This window comes from Pteropus medius, unplaced genomic scaffold (genome assembly GCF_902729225.1).
Source record: "Pteropus medius unplaced genomic scaffold, Ma_sr-lr_union100, whole genome shotgun sequence".
In the NCBI taxonomy this organism is placed as follows: domain Eukaryota; kingdom Metazoa; phylum Chordata; class Mammalia; order Chiroptera; family Pteropodidae; genus Pteropus; species Pteropus medius.
This window is the reverse complement of record NW_024349796.1, coordinates 12360174-12384557: the sequence shown is the minus strand read 5'-3', so window position 1 is coordinate 12384557 and position 24384 is coordinate 12360174. Positions and strand designations below refer to the sequence as shown.

Here is a 24384-nt window from a genome sequence, read left to right as displayed (position 1 = left end):
TCCTTCTCTTCAGAAAATTTTCCAGAATAAATAAATGTGATAATTTTATAATGTAAGAAAATGAAAATGCTGTCATGGAAACTTGAAAGAAAAAGTAGGTAAACTGAATATTTAAATGGATAACTTATATTAAGTCATAGGATATGCCTTGATCCTGGGGTTGGACCTATGAGTTTGTATATTTTGTAGTTAGTGGAGATTGCTGATTTTTAAACTTCTCAATCCAGACAGATCCAACTTTGTTCCCTAAGAGTGAACCAGAGCTTCAGTTAGGGATAGAAGTACCAGTCTCGTAACTGTTCCTCATTTGTCTTATTCCAAGGTTTTTACTGTGTACCATGATATGGGAAGACAAGTAGATCAGATTGTATCTGGGTGTAAGGAATTCCTGCTGGATTTCTCTGCCTCTTGTCCACTAAGAACTAACTCCTTCCTTGGGTGGGAACAAAGGCTCTCTCAAATTCTTCTCATCTTCAACTTGAAAAACACTATAAAAAACAAGAGTATATCTTTATAAGTAAAGCCTTCAGAAAAGGTAACCAAGATATATTGCCAAGTAATACAAAAAGTTTTATAAAAAATTATATTTTAATAATTTACGTTAAAAAGAAAGGAGAAAGAATGGTAGAAGGCGACATAACCTCAGTGATATTTAGATAAAGATTTGTGGCAGTTTACACTGGTGAACAAAAATGAGGATGGGGAATGTGTACTTTTTTTTTTTTCCCACTGTATATAGCCTTTGGTCCTATTAGGATTTTTCAGTTAACATATTTTACATTTATATCCATTTGCTAAATATTTATTAAGCTTCCCCCATGTACCAGGCACTATTCTAGACTCCAGTGAGAAATCAGTGAAAAAGACAGATATGGTTGCTCTTCCTAGTGACAACTTATACAAAAATGCCAGAAGGACAGTTTTGCAAAGGAAAACATACAAATAAAACCAAACAATAACAACCCCACCCACATGACGAAGAGTTTTCCTTTTTTGAGGCGAAAAACGCTGTCTTAGGAATTCCCTTAAACCCTATAGCAGAGTAACAAACTAAACATATTTCAGTGTGTAATGATCAGTAATTGACAGTTAATTCTTGATCTATAAATTGCCACTTAGTTGAGCTATACAGAATCACACTAAATTTATGCTCATTTAAAAAGGCTTACGAGTTGGGAGTTAAGAAATCATTGTTTTCAAAAAGCAAACCAATTTTTTAAAAAAATGTTATAAAAATAATATATTAACACTTTGTATTGAAGTGTTCTAGATTTGAATTTTATTCTCAAAACCTGAAATACATTGGGACATGCCTCTATTTCCAGGCAGATAGAATTTTTTATTGGTTTGATTTTACTACTACGATTTACTCAACTATTTGTCCTTCTAGGTTTAAGAAGGAAGTAGAAAAAAATACTTTCCCGCTAAATAATGTTCCCTATGATGGTCCTTAAGCAGGAACAATCGTGACTGAAGAGGTGTGAACTGTGTTTAATTAAACATTCTTGGTGAAAGTCCATGGGACAGTCCTTATCTATAATTCACACCTCTTCAGTTGCTGTTATCAAGCCTTTAGAGGGTCCGTTTTCAAGGGAATTGCTGCCATGGCTGATATACTCATGTAATAATTTATTTCCCTTTACCCCTTATGCCCACTTTGATGGGGGAAAAAAATCAGTTCTCTAAGATGGAGGGTTCTGAGTAAATATGGAATATTCTTTTTCTCTTGTACCTAAAAACTGCAGTGAAATATAGCGTTACACCCTGCATATAAATACACAATTATGTTTGGCCATCTCCTTGGCTCAAGACTTGCCTTCTGAGCCTGGAGAGAATGATACCGTCTTAAATGTATCTTTATGGATGGAGAGGGATTTCAGTCCCATGCAGTATGACAGACATCATGAGGCAGTAAATCTATTCAAATGTAAACCTGTTCAATTCAATTACCAGTCCATAATAAAATTTGCTGCTACATCCCCTGTGTTGACCACAGCAGTCCATTCAGGCTGATGGCACAGCAGGTCTGGAAATTGACAGACAAAATCTATTTAAACAAAAAACAACATTAGTTCTAAAATCTGAAATGAAATCAGATTTCAACAGCTTTGATGGGAACCTTCTTTCCTTTAACGGGTGTTCTTATTCAACTAGCCAAACGCATCTTAGATAAAGTGCTGCCTGAGGGAAATGAAGTTTTTATTAAAAGCGTGCTTTATAGAAAAATGAGATTTTTACACTCTTAAAAATAATAATCTTCAGTTTTACCGACTGCCATTTCTCCTAATGATAAAGAGTGCAAAGGGGAAATGATGGCTTAGTGGGTAAACAATTCCGGTGAGATCACATTGAGCAAAATTAAATGCCGATCAGATATGCCTCCCCATTAGCCAGGGCCAGAACTAGATCTCAATGAACAACGTCTGATTTTAACATCGGAATTTTTGAATCAAAAAATTTTACCAGTTGAAACAGTCATGTAGCAAGAACAGCAAAAGACCATTCTATAATAAAATTTCAAGAAGTACACTTAAAAAATGACACTTTGCTCAAATCCACGCAGTCGCACGATTCCGCATCCTGAAAAATAACACCCCCGCTTTTTCTTCTGGGCTGTAAGCCCCGCAGATGATGGGCCAGCATTATTTTTTCGGCATTCCACCATACTGTATGTCAGAGAAAACCCATCTATTACAAGATATCTGGTCTCAACATCCCCCTTTCATTTTTTGCAGGTATTGCTTATTTGAAGGGAGAAACAAGACCTAATCAAGGTGCACCTATAAATCTGGTCAGGATTTATTTTTATTTTGATCTCTCTCCTTGGTTATTTAAAGGCTACTGCATGCCGTTCTGGTTCCGTTTTCTCTCTTGTCAGTGGCAAACAGAGGCATTTTATGAAAGCAGTGGCTATTTAATAGGTATAGAATTCACTGATCAAAGGTGGAAGGGCTTTTTGCCGTTTATTACTCTGATGGGTTTCATCTTGGCAACTCAGGTATTTTCCTTTGACTCACAGATAAGAGCAAGATATCCACAATGATATTCCCTAGCCAGGCCAGCCCGCATGCCGAAGTATGGAGGATCGTCTAGTTATTTCATGCCAAAAAACTGTGCTTTTTACTTTGCCTTAAAAAATGGTTACTTAACCTTTCTAATCTTCAGTTTCATCATCTGTAAAATGATGGTCACAGTAGTAGTATTTGCAAATAAAATGCTATGAATTTCTAGTAGGAGACTGCAGGTTAAGTGCTCAGCATTCCACGTAGCTTAGTGTAAGGACTAGATCAACATTAGCTATTGTTTCTTAAGAGAGTATGGGTCAAGTGTTAGGGCCAGGTGGACCTAGCTGTGAGTTCTGGCTCTACCACCTTCTGGTCTTCAGAAAAGTTGTATAACTTTTACGAGTCAGCCTATTGCTTCAGCATATTAATTTGTAAATATAGGACTGATGATAAAACTTATCTTGTGAAGTTTTGGTGACAACCAACACAGCTGATGCAGACACAGGGTCATGTCTGGCACATGGTTAGTGAGTGACACTGTGAGCTAGGACCCGGACATCACGTATCGTATTGACTTGCTGGACTAACACGAATTCATGCAGAATTTATCATCCTTTGGTGATATCAATAATGTTAAGTGTGCTTTCCAAACTTTTCGTAGAAGCACATCGATTCGTGAAAATTTGCTCAGAAATTTCGTGAGGAAATTTACTCTTTAATATCTGACCTTAAGTGAAGCAAAGAGATACAGGAGTATAAAAAGGAATAAAAGGACTTCAACCCACTAAGAAGCTTTCACCACTCACGTTACAGGCGAAGAATGCCTTTAATTACTGGTTTAGATTCAGAATGAACTCATCCCTTTGTCTACCAAAGAAAACGGACAAATCACATACCTTTAAAAATGTGCAAGAAAGAAATATCAAAAATTTAACCTGTCGGTATATTAAATTTTACTGAGGAAATTTTGATGTCAGAGCATAGTGGGAAAAAAATCAGAGATAGGAAATAAGTTTTAGTACAGCTCAATAAATATTAACTGAGCTTTCTCCGTGTGTCTGGGAAAAGGTCGCGCTTTAGCTTTTAATTCTGATTTTTCCACTAACTAGCTTGTGATTTCAGGCAAGTCCATTCAACGCTGCTTCCACGTTCATGTGTGCAGGGAGCAGTTAGCCGACATTCTTTCTCATCCCTTCTATTCTAAGTTTTATCTTAAAATGATATAATGTCTCCAGAAATATACCAATAGGTGACATGAAGATACTTATATTTATGATGATGACGACAATATCTATGAGGTCGGAAACATAATGGGAACTATGTTTTGATAGACATGGCTAGTGAATCATGCTACTTTTTAAATTGTGTCTTAACTGAATAATTTTTGGATGTTTTTCATCTTTCTAGAAAAACAGGAAGTGTGTTATTTTTGTCAAAGTTAATAGAAGTGAGAGTTGAAGGAACAGTAGAGCAATTCATAAATATTTAAATACGTAGGAACCGAAGTCTTCATTAGGCGTTTTTGCCTGTGTTTGAAAACTTTTTCTCTATATTTCTCCACAGTCCCTACCATCCCTTGAGAACATACTGAAGTGCAATCAGTAGAGTTTTATTTTTATGGGTGTCTGAAATCTCATCACAGATTGCTAGATTACTGCCAGTGAAATTTATGTGAAGTTTTGTTTTTATACTTTTTAAATAAAAATATCGACACAAGTAGGGGAGGAGAAGAGCAACTTTACATAATTTTAAACACCTTCTGTATACTTCCTCTGGGGGGAGAAATGAGTCATTCGAACAAACAAAATAAATAACATAATTATATGATTTATTGATAACCTCGTTTGCTTTTCATATTTGATTCGGCACCTTTAAAGTAAGCTTCTACTACAGAGGTGCGCAGTATTCCCCCATTTCTTAAAAGCCCGAAAAATACCAGCATATAGATTCTAGGTAGGCAATGTAAACGGGTGGCAAAATCGTGAGTCCTGTTCAGGATAAAGTCAAAACAAAGGTTGAGAACCGTCATTTGGTATGTCTCCATTCAGTGTAGAAAGGGCACAGAATATTAAGGTTTTATTCACTTCAAACCTCACCCAGTAGAGACCCTGGCTGTCAGCATCTCTTTAATCAGATATCAGATGAAGAATCCAAGCTTCAGAGAGTTTTCGTGGTTTATGCGTTGACCCATTGCAAATAAAGTAGGAATGGGATTAAAAGTCAGGTATGTCCTATTCCCGGGCCCATCCTGTATCTCTGTCGAGCTGTGTCACGGCCTTGACCAAACAAGGGATCTTTCTTGCTCCTGGCGATTGCCCACATACTCAGCACAGCGGGCCAGTAGTGGGCCTGGAATATTCATCTGAGGGCGGAGGGAGTGGCAAAGAGTCCTGGCACCCCCAGGAAGCAGCGAGTTTATGGGATTAACGAAGTGTTTGTGCCTGAGGTATGCGTGTAAGTGGCATTCACAAGGAGGGGCCTTTTCCTTAGGATTCTGGTCTCAGGAAACCAGGTGTCTCACCTGGGGTTTGATGAGGCCACAGAGGATGCAGATCCATTCAGGAAGGGCCTTTGCAGGATACCTGAGCAGGCGAGAGTGATTGTGAATTGGAGAAGGCAATGAGTCTCCGGAGTTACGGAGGTCAGGATGGCAAGATTTGAGACCCCGCATCGAGCAATACGTGTAGGTCTATTCATCTGGGTCAAGCTGAGTGAGTGTCTGTCCCTGGAGAGGTCCCTGGGACAGAAGTTAACCTAAAAAAGTAGGAGGGTCTCAAGCAACCTTTTGTTTTCATTCCTTGGTGGATCTCCAGTGTCTGAAGAGGGTCACGTCCTTAATGCCCTGAGTAAATCCTGTGGCCTGGTAAATCGTCTTCAATCCATTACCGATTGCCAGTCTCTCTAGAATGCAAGGCCCTCATCCTTTGCTCTGCCTCACAGATGAACAGGGCCGACCAAAGGCTTAGGGACTCTTTGGGTAGAAGAAAGGCTGGGAGTATACAGGTGGCAGTGACTCTTCTCCCACCTTAGAGGACTCTTTGTCCAGAGTTCCTATTTATTCTGAGCTCTCTCGTCACTATCCATAGGGTATACTTCCTATTTCTGCCCTTTACTGTAGAGAAGGCATTGTGTGGACGGTCCTTCATTTAGGATGCGGGAGGTCCTTCATTTAGGATGGTTCGACTTACTATTTTTTGAATTTGCGATGATATGAAAATGATATACAGTCAGGAGAAACCATACTTTGAATTTTGAGTTTGGATATTTTCCCAGGCCAGCAATAGGTGGTATGATCTTCTCTTGTGATGCTGGACAGCGACAGCGAGCTCAGTTCCTGGTCAGCCACGTGATCACAAGGGCCAGCAACCGACACTCTGCAGTATATCCGCTGTGTCAGATAATTTTGCCCAACTGTAGGCAAATGTAACACGTCTAAGGTGGGCTAGGCTCAGCTACGATGTTTGGTAGGTTAGGTGATTAAAAACATTTTCGACTGATGATATTTTCAACTTCCGATGGGTTCATCAGGACAAAACCCCATCGTCATTCGAGGAGCGTTTGTATATGAGACAGCACAGATTTATTCATTGAGCTGCCGTTACTTCTCACCGATCAGTTGTCTCGAGCCCCTAGGATATAAAGAAAAATTATCGCAGAACTGTTTTTGCTGCATCCACAGCTTGTGTCTTGATTTATATATGGCAGTGGGAACTCCGAGGGTCCTTTGGGTTTTCCCTATCAGCAGGAGCAGCAAAGACCAACTTACTTGTCTAATTACCCTTCTGTTTCGTATCTTCCACTTTAATAAAATGTTCATTTAAAAGATGTAGCATTTTCTGGGTAGGTTCTCTTTAAAAAAATATAAAGCTACTCAGGTCATTTCATAACAAGCTGGCATTAAAAAAAAAAAAACCTTGGTACAATTTATCCTAACAAAATATCTTTTGTAAAAACCTCTGAAGAAGACATTGCCAAGGTGAATTTTTTTTTTTTTCCTCAAGTCTAATATCATTATGCTGCCAAGTCGAAAACAGAAATTATCGGTAGGGAAATTTGGGTTCTTACTGCCTTCAAAAAGCAGAACAAAGAAAAGGAGAAAGCTTTAATGGTATTCAAGGAAAATATTTCTGTGTTAGATGACAGTTAACAGAACGCCACTGACCTCACTGGTATTCTTTGCCCTCTCCATTGTAATACTATCCTAAGACGCTCTCTCATTAATGCAGAGTATTAAACAAAACTCCCGAGTTATCATATAAGCATTCGCAAAGAGCTCCTTCTTTGTGAGCTCTGTCTTGACATTAAGCCGTTGGGGAATATTTTTAAGGTGCCACAAAAAGTTATTTCATGTACAGATACCGCATTACCAGCTGGTGATTGATTTTTTTTTGTCATGCTTTGTTGATACGAAACTTGAATAGTCTGTCTTGAAAATGAATAGCAAAGATTTTGCAGGTGAAAGTCATAACACATATTGAGAGCTTAATATACATCAGCCTATGTGCTATGCGCTTTAGTTGGATTTTAATTTTTTTTTTTTGCTAATCCTTGCATTGAGACCCAGGGGTGGGTATTCTCCCATCTCACAGAGGAAATGGAAGCTCACGGAGATGATGTTACTTGCCAGAGTTCTCACAGCGATTTGTGTGGTGGTGTCTGGATTTTATAGGAGGCCTATGCTCTATTTGTTTCACGGAGTTTTTCTTTGTGAACTGTAGAAATATTCCAGTATATACTTGGCTTGGGATTCTTCAGAGGCTGTGAGTATTAGGAGATAAGTGAGCTCTTAAAAGATTACTTAAGTAAACCATTTTTCTCCCCCTTTTTAGACCAGGCTTCACTTCACTGCTTTGAGTTTTTCACTTACTGTCCAGAAACGGAATGAACTGGGCTGGAAGGCAGGAAGTTTTCTGGGGACCGTGAGAGAGGGTAAGAAGTCCAAGTATGATGTGGGGCTTAGACTAGACTGTCTTTCGTGGTGACTTTCCACCCTGAAATCCTTGGTTTAAACTTTGGAATAACTTGCCAGCTATAAACTGTGTGAATAAACATCAGCTACACTCACACCATTCGTTTCCGAGGAACCTAATTTCAGGGTCTCCGTTTTTGTGAAACAGTGGATGGCATCTTATTTAAGTCCAAACTGGAGCGTAGAGGAACATTTTGCCTTGTGGCATGGTTTTACTCTCTGGTTTCAGGTTTTAGAAAGTGAACTTCAAAACAAAATCCTTTGTCAGTTTTGCCTTCGTAGAGAGGAGCGAATTTGATTAACTGGCTTTGAGCACAAGTTGCCTCTGTCGTTTCGAAAATATGGCCATCGTGTACTACGGGGGTGTTACAATCTTATCTGTTTTTATAAATAGGAAAAATCAAAGTACTAATGTGTAGAGATTCGCCCACAACTCTGTATGGCATCCATGTGGATCTTAGACCATCGCATAGCCCCTCCGCACATTTTTCTGGGTTTCTTTGACAATTTTACATTGGTATTTTTCAAAAAACAACTAACATGTTGTAAATGAAATAGATTCTCTGACGTGGATTTACCAGACGCAGCACCGACAGTTATTTCAATGGAATAAATCTACCTTCATCGCATCTGCGTTAGAGAGGACGGAAAGACTGAAATTATAAGAAATTGTTCCTTTAGATCCCTTCCTCCCACTCTAATTGGAATACTATTAAAAGTTAATCATATATTCGATTGTTCCCATTTGTCATTTCCATTTGTGAACTTGACATAGGAAGCCGGCAGTTATCTAATGCGCTGCAGATTTTTATTCCTTTTGGATTATTAAAAAAAAAAAAAAAATCCCCAATGGATTTCGCCCCCAGTGGGGAAAAACCTGCTTCAACATTTGCTCATCCACTGAAAGTCCAGTGACACCACAGTAAGTGGTGAGGGAGGAGGGGGACCTCCCCCAGCCGTATCGGAATCCAATGTGCAATTTTATTCCACTGGCCTCCAAACAACAGATTTTGGCTCCTTTTCACCACTGCACATATATATCAGCGTGTTACTGATTTATGACATCACACCTCAATTTAATGCAAAGGAATTCTGGTATTCATTTGAATGAGGCTCATTTTCTAAAGTGCTTCCTGGTTTTATTTCATTTGGGCACTATTCCTAATGTGTTAGTTACCTTTTTTTTTTTTGTTGTGAGGACTATGCATCGTTCTACTCCATCCGTATCGTATCCGGTATCATGCGTGATGTTGTTCATTCCTAAGTCGCCCTCGAATGAAAGTGAACACTGGTCATTTCTGGAGAGACTGTTCTGCAGTTTTGTCTCTCTCTTGCTTAGTAGGTTGCATAGCCACCAACCAGCTTCCCTAAGGCAAGCTGTCTGCAAAGGAACAAGCCAGCTGGCTTGGCCAAGGTTGATCAATGATGAGAGGCAGGCTGGGTTCCAGGTTCACAAAAGCCACTCAGTGGAGAGTAGGTCAGCGGCTTCCCCAAAGCCAGTTAGCTGGCAGAAGTCTGAGGTGCCCGGTGCTAGCCAAATTCCCTGAGCCTGATGGTACTGGTGGGGAGTCCATCCTTGGGCTTCCTGGCAAGCCAGACTTAAGTGAATGGCAGATTGTGCTATCTGAGAGCCAGTGTGGCTTCGTGGCTACTGGAACAAATATCAGGGACCTGCCACTCCCACTCGGCCGTGGTACCAGGTAGACTGCACAGCCTAGGCTCAGCCCTGACAGGTTCGCAGAGGCGATGGCTTTCAGCTGATCATCCACATCATCAGTTTGTTTTGACCCGACTTCAGCTTAAATGCTTTTGTAAAGTTGACATGAATATGAATCACACCATTAAAAGAGCTCCACGTGGAAACGGTGTAGGAGGCAGGAAGCGTTCTAGAGACCTTTGCCAGGAGTGCTAGGATGCCTGCTGTTTTACTGCCCTGATTGTAACAGCCTCTTCTTTTATAGATGACCGTGGGGATACAATAGGACCTCTGGCAGAACCCCAAAGGGAGGGTTTCTTAGCAATCACCCTTTGCTTAACCTGTTTCCCCAAAGATTATGTGAATCTGGGATCATAATCTCTTCCCTATTTTTCTTGACTATTATCTTTTCACCAATTCAGTCCGTCCTACATAGGCTGTGCAGTCATCATTTTAAGATGCCTGGACTATTTTACTAGAGTTTTTAGGTATTTTGGGGATGTGGGGAATTTAAGTAGAATATGTACAAATGAGGCAATTTCCATTTCCTCGTTTAACTTAGCATATGTTTCTGCTTAGATCTGTACTAATTTCCAGTTCTGTTTCTCAATTCCAGTCAGCGTGTTTCTCTCTTGGGAGGTTGAGTCTGTTTTGCCTGCAGCTTCTCCGTTCTCAGCTCTTAAGTGTTTTCCTTGAGGCCACCTGAGCCCTTATGTCGTGGCTTCTCCCTGGACCGTCCAATTAATTTTCCCCAACTAAACTTCTCCCTCATGAGTTACTCTTTGGGGCACACAGCTTGCTTTTTCTTTCCCTCCGGTGCTCACCCCGCCCCCGTCCCTGTTGCTCTCTTTAAGCTTCTTTTTTTTTTTTGTTCCAGAATTTCGCCTAAAAGCAAAGTTTCTTCGCAACTGTAGCGAGTGGCCATTTGGTGATTCTCAAGCTTGTGACCTCCACAGTGATCCCCTCCCCCTCCCCCTCTCATGGATTCACCTCTCTGGTCTCTGACACATTTATCTCCAGGCCTATTAAGTCTCTTCAGTATCAACATTATCATAATCATTAGTATGTTTGAAGCCAATTAAATGGCAATTACTCTGACCTTAGCTAGTCTTAGGTTATTATCAATTCATGCATAATTTGGAAATATTTGGAAGGAAAGTAGAGTCTGGCCTTATGGTGTGATCTGTGTAAATATTTTTATCTGCTAGCCGAGAAATACACCCCATTCTTTATAACGTCTTGAGAGGGGGTTAGGTTATTCTTCCAGGAGCTACTTATGATTCCGAGATGATACATATTTGTCAGGCTCATCTCCAAACATTTATTTATCCACCCATTCAACGAATACTTTTTGAGGCACAGCTTTGTACCCACTCACTTGGTTAAGTGCCAGAGATTAAAAGTGAACATGACAGAGAAGTCTTTGCCCACATGGAGTTGCAATTATATAGATGACTTAGAATGATATAGATTTCTCCTACCTCTGAATTTCACCAGCGTTTATATGGTTTCATGCAATTTAGCATTCTAACTTCATGTTTCCCACAGAAGGAAGTAGAGTGTAAAGAAAAAAAGCTAGGTTTCTCAGATCAGGTAAAGGCTGTGACTGTTGATTGAATCCTTGAAATGTGTTTAACGCAACTGAAGAATTGCATTTTTAACTTTAGTTAAATAGCCTCCACATGGCTGGTGACTGTTGGACAGTGCAGAAATGGAATCTGGTTTCAATATAGACTTTATTACTTACTAGCTGTGTTACCTCAAGCAAGTTACTTTACCCTTTTCAAGCCTTATCTATAAAATGGGGGTTGTAATTACAACTTGAGCAGAGGGTTGTTTTGAGTTTTGAATAAGGTCCTAGATGTAGTATTTTTGGCACATCACTTGGTAAACAATAAGCACCCAGGAGGTATTAAGCATTAGTATTAATTTTTAGTGTTCTGTTCGTTTAGTATGTGTTATAGAGAAAAGCGTAAACTACTTGAGAACAGGGACTTAGTTTATATTTAGTTCTTTATGGTACTTGGCATCTTAACGATTACATAGAAGGTGCTCAATAAAATATAACTGATTAATTTCTTTTTTTCTTTTTTTAGCCTACTTTATAGCAGGCTTTTAGTTACATTATGAAAATGAGTACAGGAATAATTTTGTCATAAATACTGATTTTAGAAACAATTCAAGGGCTATCATCATATATAAATTAGTTCTACATTTCCCTTTATGTGTGTGTGACCACGACAGAATTGTATTCAGAAGTCATGTTGTATTGAATTTACATTGAATACCCGGACCATATATCAATTGGCATATCCTGAGTCAAAAAAGAGAAAAAAAAAAATGAGAAATGACATTGTCTTCTTTCTTCTCCATAGACATTTGATAAGTCAGTGAATAGAAATGAGAAAACCGAGACCTGTTTTAAATAACTTGGTGTAAATAACTTGCCTAAGATCAGACAACTAGGGAACGGCAAAGCCAGGACTCTGGATTCTCAGACTCCAAAGCCCATACGCTGTGCCGATCTTCATAAAGAAGTCATTGGTTCACCTCGTTGTTAGTTAATCTTCCCAGAGCGTCAAGAGGAGAAATACCGTTTCCTTCACACGGGAGACACTGGTCTCTGCTATTCCTTCCTTTTATGAGCAAAGAGACCTTTCTTGCAGACAGTGCTTTTTGGTGCCAGAGCTGTTAGAATCCCAGCATCATTCCTTGTTGTAGATGCTCGAAAACAAAAGGGCTAGGCAGTAACGGAGATGCTTTCTGATTTCTGTGAATATTGCTCTCTGCGGGACCACGATATTATTCCATAAAGTTTCTGTGTAGAATAGTTCTCTTTTCTTGGAAATAGTTTGAATAACGTTGAAGCCACTGATATTTCTGAGCGGCACCCCTTCCGTGTAGACAATCAGAGGCTATTGTTTAGCAAAGAAGACCCCCAGCGCCCAGCGTCTGTCCCCAAGGGGCAGCGCAGGTCATTGTCTGTTGGTTTCATTTTCAATCCGTAGCATCACTTTCATGCTCCGCAGTCAACAGGTCCAAATTCGCAATCTGTGAACAAGTGTATTTCTCAACGCTCCTGTATATGCCTGGAAGTCTCCCCAGAAGTCATTAATTAGGATCTGGAGGGGATAGCGTAGAAAAATAAAGCTTCGCTAATGGTGGCAAAGTAAAAGGCACAGAAATTCAGTTCAAACGCCGTGCGCCTGAGAAATGCTAGAGGATCTCCCGGTTCCCTCACAAATCTCTAACTATTTGGTTATGTGCTCCAGCAGAGAACATCTATCACGCGTTTTGTGAAGGTAGCAAGAACAGAATCCCCCAGCTTTTGCAAGGAATTTTCCTTCTATCTGTGTGTCACTCGGGACCTGGCCTCTTTGAGCGTCTCCGACCTTAGAAAGCTAGGAATTCTTCTTCAGCTTCCTTACTTCACTTGTAGTTACGGAATCTGATGCATTGATTTGAACTAGAAACCCAGAAGGAGACAGCGCTGTAGTCAGCTGAGCTCCGAGCGGTCCTGGGAGACCAGTCATTTGCACATCGGGCACCAGCTAATGGGCCAGGGAGGCAGAGGTGAGTTGAGGGGTCTTCACTACTGTCTTCCCCTCCCAGTGAGAGAGAACGCTGATAAAAAGTCTTGCAACTTGAAGTGCTAAGGCACCTGAACCTTATCTTTTATTTATTTATTTTTTTAAGGCTTTTACTTTCATTTTTCTTCATGGCTAGTTTAAAGAAATTCAGGCCTGTGGAAAGGAGAGGAGAAAATATAGGAATCATTAGTTTCCTCTCACCTTGCAAAATTCCAGTAGGTAGCATGATACCTTTCAAAGGCAAGGGCTTAATGTATTTGCAAAATAAAGATCGTACATTTGAAATTGTATTATAAACACATCATTCTACATTGCATATTACTAAGATTGTGGAATTTGTTAATAGACAGCTCAGAGTTTCTGTTAAATTGCCAGTTATTAGCATATTTCTTAATATCCGTAGCCTCCTTTTCTTTATAATATAATGACGATGATAATAATAATGTCTATTGTAGAGTTTACGGCGAGAATTAAATAAGATAATGTATTTAAAATACTTAGCACAATGCCTGCCAAACATAAGTCCTCGGCAAACGTGACCTATTATCATAATCATCATTACTGTCATCACTATTATTTTGTTGTCCAGGTGTTCATGACACTGACTAGCTAAAGCAAAACAGATCGGTTCTGCTTGGTCTCAAATGTCATCTTTCTGGAATTTTTTTTTTTTTCCCCCTCCGAAGTGACCGAGTGCTGTGCTCACAGCGGGCCTGGGTTGTCCTCACACTGCTGCTCTCCATGACTCACTGGGGTCAGAGGTCCCGATCAAGCTCTGTGTGACTCCAGCCTGAGACCCTTTCCTGTGCTCAGGAGAGCGGAAGGTGACAGGCGGGGTCAGCAGAAACTGCCAGAATCACAGGGACCCCTCCGTGGGCTGTGATGGGGACAGCAGGGACGTCTGTCATGGAGCAGAACAAATGACCTTGACTCCATGAACTCCCTTCTCATCCAGGTTGTTGCTAACTTTTTCCAGAGCGCGATTTGTGGCATCTCCAGTTACTTTTGTACGTGCTAGTGTGTTCGCGCCATTCCACTTTTTCAGGATAAACACTGTTATGAGTCACGAGTGAAGAAAGGCTTCAACCTCCACCTAGAACTTTTAACAACGGTGTGATCCCGTAACAACTGTTCTGTTACAGGTTTTTTATTTTTGCGTTTTTTCTTTTTCAGGTCACTAATCCACTTGGGTTTAAAGTCGTTGTAGGTCCCTTGGAACCTGTGAGCTGGTCTCCGGTTCTGCCCCAAAGCCATCATTCCAGCCAGGAAGTAGAGTACAAATTATTTCTGCCTGGGACTCATGCTCCTCACCTCCCCGACTTTTCCCCTGTCCCCACCTCCTTTCCACCCCAGGATTGACATGGCAGCATTTCAGAGTTCTGGATGGCACCTCCGTCCTGTAGAGCTGGTTCTGTGCCTTACGTCATTGCTTTCAATCCAGGACAGGGGCTGGAAGGTTTGGCCTAGAGAGGAAGAGAGAGCGAAGAGAAGTGGGAGGAGAGAGAAAGGTGGGGAAACAAAAAAGAAAAAATAGGCTCACGTAGTACAGGTGACTTTGGTTCTCTGCCTCTCTTTTAAAAAACTTGTTTCCTTTAACACATTTTCTGTTCTTTCTCCATATGTACCATGGTATAAAGTATGAGGCCACAATGCTGTTCAAATCTCTCTCTGTAGCCCACCCACCCACACCCCCAGCTCCTTTAGGGGAAAGAGGAAATGGATTAGCCCCCTCCCTGGTTTGTTCTTTGCTGAGTTGCACGGCTGAGTTAGAGACATCTCCCCACTGGGCAGTCGGGTTCCTGGGTGGATGCACTCGCTGCCTCGCGAGCTAGTTCTGCACTGGCTCGTCTCTAATTAAAGTACTTGCTATGAACGATTTTTAAGCACTGGAGCTTAATGAAGTTGGAAAAAGGATTTGGATACAGTTTGTGAAGACTTCAAATTGTTTGAGTTTTTTTCTCCAGGGAGAACTGTAAAGTCTGGAGGCATTTTGAATTACTTACAGTGTATTCCATTTTGTTGAAAATTTTTTTCTTTTGGTGGTGCATAGCTGAAAAAGCCCATGGCCCACCTCCCCACTGCCCAGTTTTTTTTGGTTTTTTTTTTAAAGAACACTGTAACTCTTGCTTTGCAGAGTGGCTTCTTGGGAATGCACACGTCTTTCCATACTATATCTAATTAAAGAGATGCCCGTGTCTTTAATTTTCATTGGCAGGTCCACCTTTGACCCTGCCGTCTCTGGGAGTTGAAAGGAAAGTTGCATTCATCTAGGATAACCTGAAGTCTCTACATTTAGATGCTTATGTTCTTCACTGATTCCTGAGGCTCTGAGCCTTCGAGACACTGAGCTGAGCAGCACCGACGATCTATGGACTGAATCTCTCTGTCCATTGGTGGTTTACTGCTGACCAGTCAGATGCTGGCTGAGGCCTTCTGTTAGACATCAGAGTCGCAGTAATTTGTCATCGATAGCTGTAATTAGGTTTATCTACCCTTTTAACCAATATCATCATCTTTGCCAGATTGGTTTTGTTTGGGGCTATTGGGAGAAATTCTGAAAAATATTTTACAGATTGATTGTGAAACATTTCAACCCTTTAGGGATCTTTCCTTTTATCCACCTCTTCTTCATTTCCCTCTCCAGTATTCAAGTGCATTTTCAGAATAAAATGTCACGAAAGCATGTCATGTATCTGAAAATAATTAATGTAATTGACAGGAATGTCGGTTTTCTGCTGAGGTGTGGTTCTCCTAATCCCGCTGTGCAATCTTTAGTATCGATCCAATTGTTAGGAAATCTTGTCACTTTCTGCTCACCCCACCTGGGCTAAATGTTTTCAGGAGCGAAGATCCTTGAACTATGTAATATTTACGTCTGAATTATAATACTCATTTGACGGGGCTGGGTTTGCTTTCACTTATGTGCTGGGGCATGTGCACATGCTATCTGTGTGTGTGTTGGGGGGGGTGGCCACTTCTACAGTGCTCACCTAGAGGTGACAGTTTATTCACTGTGTATGTGGCGTATAAGATTGCAAATGGCACATCGGAGTGTTGGAATCTAGGCAATAGGAGTTCAGCACTTAAAGTGTCCAGGTTGCACCTGAACTAGCTGGAGCCTGCCAGCCCCTGCAAGCCCACTGAGAGCATCTGTCTCGCCACCGCCTTGCTCATGCTGTCTCCTCTGCAGGCCCTCCGATTCTTCTGACTATGAGCATAAATCATCCACCTGTCAGGAGCTCTTGCCGCCTGGATTATGCAATGTGCCTGCCTTCATTTGGAGGTGGTGTGAGCAGGAGATTGCTGCAAATGGTCCGCATTCATTTTAATGCCATCCCAGCGTTTCTTTAGCTTTAATGAGGGGATTAGAGTGGTGACAATGACTTTCAGAGACAATGAAAGTCTTCAAGATTCTGGAATTTGCTTTGTATGTTGTGGATAGCTTAGTTTGAGATTTCATTTTTTTTTTTAATCCCAAATAAATCAATGATTTAAACATTTAAGCAAAGGAGCTGGGGGTTGCACAAAGCCTGCTGTCTACAGCTCTATTTATTGGCTTCATAATAGTTCCCCCCAGCTGATGAACTTAAAACCGGTCAGATTTATTGCCGATCCTTAATTAGTTACTTTTATCCTCTTTCAGGGGTTGGATTTACCCACATAGGGACTCTTCATCTTCTTCCACGCCCCCCACCCTGTTTTTTCAACCTTTGCTTCCTTTTCTTTCTCTGAAATGAAAAAAAAAAAAAGAAACTCTTTAATAATTTCAGCTTCACTAATTGTTGACTAGCAAAGGTGAATCATGCTTTAAAAAAAAACCCTCTCTTTAGTGTTTTGCATTCTAATCCTCCCTGGTGAATTTAGAGTAACCACTATTGCAGATTGTTTAAGGTCCCCTCCACTCACTAAAATGTCTTAGTTTTTCTTTAAGAAAACTCCCTAGTCACACCAGCTTTATAAATATGATATGTACAAAAACGTGAAATTATCATCTTCTTTAATTAATCAGCCCTTTTGTCATATCCAGACCTCAACCAAAATGAAACATAACTAGGACTGTATTCGTTTGAAATCGAGCGCATGCAAACCGCAGCGACTCCCCTACTTTTGAATAACAGAAGGACTTCTCAAACGCTGTCATCACATATAGAGACATAAATTGCCATAAGATCAGAGGACTAAGGGAAGAAATATTGCTTTCCAAGTGGGGCTTATATCAGTGAATCATCGGCCAAAATCAGGCTACAGAGACACAGCGTTGGATACGCTTTGTAATATCTTCTTAAAACATTCGAATGCAGTTTAATATAGGAACATTAATGAATTAAGTCATATGATATTATGTGCGCTTTCTAAAATATAAGGTTCTTTTATCATCAGAGAGCCTGAGACTAAGCAGGCATTGGATGTAAATTTCTACATCGGATTTCTTTCTGAGAAGCCTTGGGGAGCTCTTGCATGTGTGTTTTGGTGACGGTGGTATTCGGGGCACCTCAGGAGGGAGAGGTTGACCATTCTCTGCTGGCTTCTGTCCCCTGCTGCCTCCTCCCAGAGCTCTTTCCACCTTGTCCTTCCTCGAAGCCAGAGAGCTTGCTGGTTTCCCTCAGGTGCATGTGTGCATGCATTTTATTAAAATCTGTTGCAAAAAGTAACATTTTGACATTCTTTCCACTATGTGTGTACATGTACATGCACACATGCATTATATGGGCACATGTGTACACATGTGTACACATGTGTTATATGCATGCATATAACACACGTATGTGTATTTCCTGTACCCACGGTACATATGCATGGTACATGTATTTTATACATACCTATAATGCATACACACAGTATGTAATATGTATTTTATATACATGTACATATACACACACATATATATATGTGTACTCCTGAGAAAATACCTAAATTAGATTTTTTAAAAAAATCTTGAACGTCCTGAGAGTTTGGTCTACATGAGGCGAGTGTTAGGAGCAGAGAGTTAGACCGTACTCTAGAGAACCTGGGCTTTTTATAAAATAATTCTTTATCACTCAAGGGAAAAGACTTCCTTAACAACGGTACTTTTTACCATCTTAGTTACACACAGAATTCTTTAATGTGTTGAAATGGGATGAAAACACATTTTCCCAGTGTTCAGCCAACCAGCGCAGGTGGCCCAGGTGATCGAACCCTCCGGTCTTGAAGTAGGGGCTTGTCCTGTGCTGTTAACAAGTCACAGATTCTCTGGTGCAGCGAGGAGGTGACAGCATGCAGCCACTTCCTGTGGGTGTTTTGGGGGAGGCAACTGGCCTCAGTGCATGAAGTATGAAGAACCGGAGTGGCGCCTTTGGAAGTTTATTACATGACTAGTAACCAGGTAGCCTCCCTCTCTGCTGGTCTGTGTTTAATGTGATAGAAAAAGCTTCCTTTTTTTTTTTTCTGTCTCTCTTTCCCCGTTTTCCCTCTGCGGTAACCTGATGGACTCAGCTTCCTCAAACAGAAAATGTGTTTCATCATCATGTTTTCCCCATCACTGCCAAATTGAAATTTATGTATATTTAAAAAAAAAAAAGAAAGAAAGAAAGAAAAAGAAAACAGGAGCCTTTGAAGAGATAAATGCAACACAACACTGATAAAATCTGATGAAAAATCTCAGTCTTTTATCTATGGAGAAATTAGGTTTATCATCAGGAAAGCATTCTCTTTTCATTTTCTGAAAGCCGCTTTTTGACAGACCCTTTGCTGTGGACGTCACACTCACAAAACTTGCTGTCACGGGGCTATTTGAATATGGTGACAGGCTCATTATCATGTTGAAGAGTCCTGACAACATGCAGAGGAGAAATGGACAGGGCTGCCAATCAGCTGTTGAAAAGACCGCGGTTGAAATAGGGTTTTTTGTTCCGAGAACAGTAGTACAAATTGACTGCATTAATTCTTTTTATTATAGCCGTGCATACTGTAGTTAAGGACTCGGGAGGGTTTCCATTATCAACCCCTATTTTCAGCAGGTTTATTAGCTGGCCATAAAATTTGGTTCCCAGCTGAAATTGGGCAGAGTTAGAAGGCTTTTCCTATAAGGTTTAAGTGTGTATGTGTGTGTGTGTGTGTGTGTTAGTTTTACTAACAATTTTTTGTTTTTTGTTTTTTTTTTTAATTGCCGAAATGAAGTTTGATGAGCGAGTAGACAAGACTTCCAAAGTCTTACTGTAATTCAGTGATCATTCCGTGTTGGCAGGGAAAAATAATTCCTGCCGATCATCTATCATTGTGATTTAGGGTGTCCAAGGCTCTCTGATCACAGAGAATGAAAGAACCTGATGGTTTACACACCGAGATCCAGAAGCGTGGCTGTCACGAAGCAAACAGATCCTCAGGTCATAGGGCCCCTCCTGTTTGTTTGTCATCCAGTTCTGACTTCATGGTCAAAAAAGCAGTGTGTGCTGAAAAGTCGAGTGATTTCCAGCGACTCCACCACTTCACCAGGAATCACGATGGTGGCAGAGTTTTCATTTTTATGGATGTGTGTGACTTTTTTCTTTTTTTTAACAAGTGAAGAATTAACTCTAGATTATCTAAGATAACGTGATTCAGGAGTGTTTGAAGCCAGCAAAAGACAGCCACAAGAATTGTTACTGGTTCTTTTTCTATTTTTTCTGACTTCGAGCCCTAGGCAAATGGGCAAGGTTTGGTATTTTCCCTAAGTCTCCACTTAAAAAAAGCTCATCAAATTCTAGCCTTCGCATAAGGCAAAGGTGTTTATCTTCGTAAGTTTGCATAACTGTTCCTTACGACCTCTGTTCTGTTCAGTGCCTGCGTAACTTGCTGGCGGTAAGACACGTCGGGGACCCGTGAAAGGAGCATTTATCCTCTCCTGTCACTTGGTGCACTGTGGCATTTTCACACTTGGCTAGACTCTGCTCTGGTGAAAAAGTTGGTATTCTTACATGAGAGCCAGATTCTCCCCAGGGAGTGACTTAGGTATTAGAGCTGATGAGTCCAACAGGGAAATTGTCCTCACCTTCCAGCGTTATTCCATTCTGGCTTAACTCACTAACGTCTCTTAAATTCGCTTCTCACAGTGCTATCTTTTCTTTGTATACACCCAACGAGCAAAATTATGTGACATCCAAGGGGAAGAACTATCTTCCTTTCCTATTTTTATGTTTTAAAAAATTGAACCCTGAAATGTCCTCTGTTGGCTTCTTGGTTTATGCGCCGATGGTCCCTTGGGATCCTAGTGTCATTCCTTTGCTTATTAATGGACTCAGTCCACAATGGTGTATCAATTACGCCCTTTGTTCCAAGCAGCGTTCTAGGTGATGAGGGTGAGGATGAAGGTGTGGGAAGGTGGTGGCAGCAAGGTGACGTGAGAACGCTCAGGGGGAGGCTTCGGCTCAAGGCTTGGTCTTTGGAAGGAACTGATGCATGAAGTGATCTCAAAAGAGTGAGCACATAGTCGAGGATGGGGGACAGCAGGGCAGAGTTGCAATGGGGTGGTCAGTTGATGCAAAAGCTCAGAGATTTTGAGAGAGTTTTGTCCCTTGGAGGAAGTGAAAGCTGGTGAGTGCAGCTAAAGGATCGTGGGTGACACACACAGTGGGTTCATTGCGATGAGGATGGAGTCAGTCAGGAACTTGATAACAAAGGATCTTGAAATCCAGTTAAGGATTTTAGGCTTTGCCTGAGATTCTTCAGGATTTTTGACCATTTTGTTCTTTCCTGTTTCAGACAGGATTTGATTTCTGTTGTAGGAAGAACGCCTTGGCCAGAGATTGGGAAATGAATGAGTGAGCCAGTGGGGTTGGCCTGAGGGCAGTATGCCTAGACTTACTGTTATTTTCAGAATTTTTTTTTTCATTTTTTTTTCCAGTTTGTTTCTGTGATCTTGCTCTCCCCAATCAAATTCGAAATGAGGCATTTTAATTCATATGACAGTAATAAACAGGCCATGTTCATTCACGTGTTTCTCAGCTCCAGAAGGAAGGCTGTAGGGAGTCTACTCCCAATAGGCTTTTAGCTTGAGTCTCTAAGATTTGACCCTGTCAGGCTCAACGGAGTTGTTTGTATTCACAAACAGTGTGTCTACTATGAATGTCAAAAGGGCATGAAATTAACCTTTGTGGCTCTAGACTCTAAGATCCTTTCCAACTCTAAAAAAGCATCGTTCTAACCATAAGAATATCATATGCAGATTGATCCGAGTATGCCAGAAGAAAGCATGCCATCAGGCTCTAGGTTTATCGTGCAGTTCATTTTCCATGAACATCGTAAAATAACTATCCGCGTAGAGGAATATTAACTATGTTTTCCAGAGAACCATACCCAAGCCTTTGTGATGAAATTCATTTTCACATGACTCTAAGCGCGCCTTGATTCTATAAATATAAAATAGCGAAGCGCAGGAGTATCTTCAGTTTCCGAATACTTTAAACTTTATCACCCAGTAAAAGAGAAAAAGTCTCAAGGATTCCTAGACCATATTTCACAATTATCAAATAATAATTTACGTTTAAAACCACCATGTTAATGAAACTTCCATAATAGAGAAAATAATCACTTCTCTCTCCCTTCTTTCTTGACAGAATAGTTTGTGTAGAGCCCAGTGCTTATTCTGCTATTGGATTGAATACATTTCCACTTTTTTCACATAAGCAGTGCTGTCAGGATTTTAGGTTTCTGTGCAGGTATTTCGGAAATGGGAGCTAAGTTTTCTAACCAAAGTAAAAATTTCCATACCTTCATATAGATTTTGTGTCCTATGTTTATTTCTTAACCTTCACAGCAGAATGTTATTTTTTTTTTTTTTAAGCTGGCATCACACTGTGAAAGGAAGCATTCCACTAGATGGAGCAGAGTAGAAGTAGAATGAAGTGGGAATAGATGTGCGGATAAGCCGACTTAGCATCTGAGAACGTCAGAACCAGATACAATGTGACCAAAAATAAAAAGGGAGGGAATTCAGGGGTGGGATGCATGGGAAGCTAGAGGTAGAGAGGAAGGATTATGAATGATCAGGAAATTTGTGAATAAATAGTACCTGGGAATAAAGGGATTTCCAGTTTTACAGATCACATTTAAAAACTCATAGCCAGAAACTAGTTATTTTTGTATGGATTACAGACATTTTAGTTATTACTTGTGTATGCAAGGGAAAAAGACTTTCTGCATCAAAGCATACCGTCATAACCATACGTACTATTTATTCCAGTTCTGCAAACCAGCGCCTTGAAAATAGGTTAGAAAATCGGCTCTTGAGGATTCCCTTGTCCGTTGATATACATTAGCGGCCACAAACCCCAGAGCAACTGCGTTTCTTAAGCTTTAATTCTTTTAGGCTCTGGCAGAGCCACTGAGCATAAAGATACAGAAAAAGAAACCAGCTCCGTGGAATAAACTGATGGTACAACTCTGCTACTTTTAACTCCAACCGGTTTGTCTATTCTTGCCCTGACTCTGTCTCAATATAAATAACTCTTTTACTGCCTTTCTCGGCTATCAGCTGATTCCCCGTACTTTTGCCTTCTGGTGCTACACAGACGTTTATACTTCCGTGCATGTAAACGAACTTTAAAAATCAGAAGCTGCTTACTTTTCCCTCTTTCATGCCTTTCCAGCCTAAGGATCTTTAATTCTTCCCTAAAATTACTTTTGGGTCCCTTACCATTCTCATTGTCTTCCTCTCATTGCTTTTTCTACTTAATAAATAAATGTCCATCTTAAAAGTATGGTTCTCAGACCTGCACAAAGGACTGCTGCTGTGTTACGACTAAATACTGCTCTCCAGATGTGTCGGCACCTTTTGATAATAAAACGACTTTTTCCGGACCGCTGGCCATGCCAATGCAGCCAGTGTCAACCCTCGGGTGGTTTTTTTTTTTTTTTCCTGAATCATTATCTAGTTTTGACTCCCTTCGTTTTTACTCACCTAATTGATTTTTCAGCTTAATCTTGAATTTTACATTTAGCCTTATTAGATTTTTAAAAAATCTTCTCGAATCACTTTGTCATTCTGTATTGGCTATCCACTTCTTCTTCGGCTCATCCGTACATATATAATAAATTTGCAATCTTTGTGTTCAAGTCATTGAAAGTAATGTTGAGCAGGACTTACCATAAAAATCCCTAATCTAGCTCTGGAGTTCTCCCTCCCTACAATTGACACGGATTCATTCATATACGTGATTTGAATATAATAGGACATCTAGCTGTGAGTTCACTTAACTCTAATGTCGCTCAGCCTCAAATTCTTCTGAACTTGCGACGGTCCACTCCACATGCTTCTGTCTTGTCCACAGGATTTCATGGAGATTTTGTTAAGTACCTTGTTGAAAGCACTGTCGAGATGTCTATGATACTCCACTGATCTGCTAGAATAACCCCATCAAAAAGGATAGGAGGTTTTTCATGGCATGATACGATTTGGCCTTTATATTTGTTTTCTTCCATTTTAAAAGGATGAACTATTCATTATAGAAAATGAATGTGGGAAATGCAGAATAGAAGGGAGAAGAAAAATTCACAAAAAGGCAGATACTGTTGTGTGCTTGAGTGGGCACATGCTTTCTAATAGGGCACTGAGCCTAATTCACTCCCAAATTAGGTGAGTGATACACATGAGGATGTATACTTTATAAAATCCTCCATTTCCCCTTTTCTGGAGAGTCTAGACATGTTCATATCCATAGGTAGGATTCTTCTGTTCCCATGGTTTCTCAAAGATTAAAGAATGCACCTTTAATGCAGTTTCATAAGTACGCTATCATAGTAATCTGGATGTGACATCCTTGGGTCCAGAAATTTGATTTTTATTTAAGTGTGTAGATGCTCTCTTATTATTATTATTTTTATTTTGTGGTGTATTCAGGTTCGCCCTGCTCTAGTTAGAGGATCATTCCATTTGATGAAGGAAAGGGGGAGTAGCAGCAAAATAGTGCATCATTATTTGGTTGATTGTCCCTATAACATTAGTTTACCAGCCAGAGTTCTTGTTTGCAATCAACAGAAATCAACTTTAGTTAATTTAAACAGAAAAGGCATATACATGGGCAAGACACTTGTCAGTTCAGAAATCAATGGAATACTTGAGAAACAGATTAGGGAAATGGGCAAGGGCTGCAAGGATCTGAGTGACTG

The 24384-nt window shown here is 40.4% G+C and overlaps 1 protein-coding gene across 16 annotated transcripts in view; it reads left to right on the top strand.

Annotated features, from left to right (window-relative positions):
* The window catches only part of ESRRG (estrogen related receptor gamma), a 519096-nt gene that overhangs the window by 383307 nt on the left and 111405 nt on the right, over nt 1–24384 (top strand). The window lies entirely within an intron of this gene.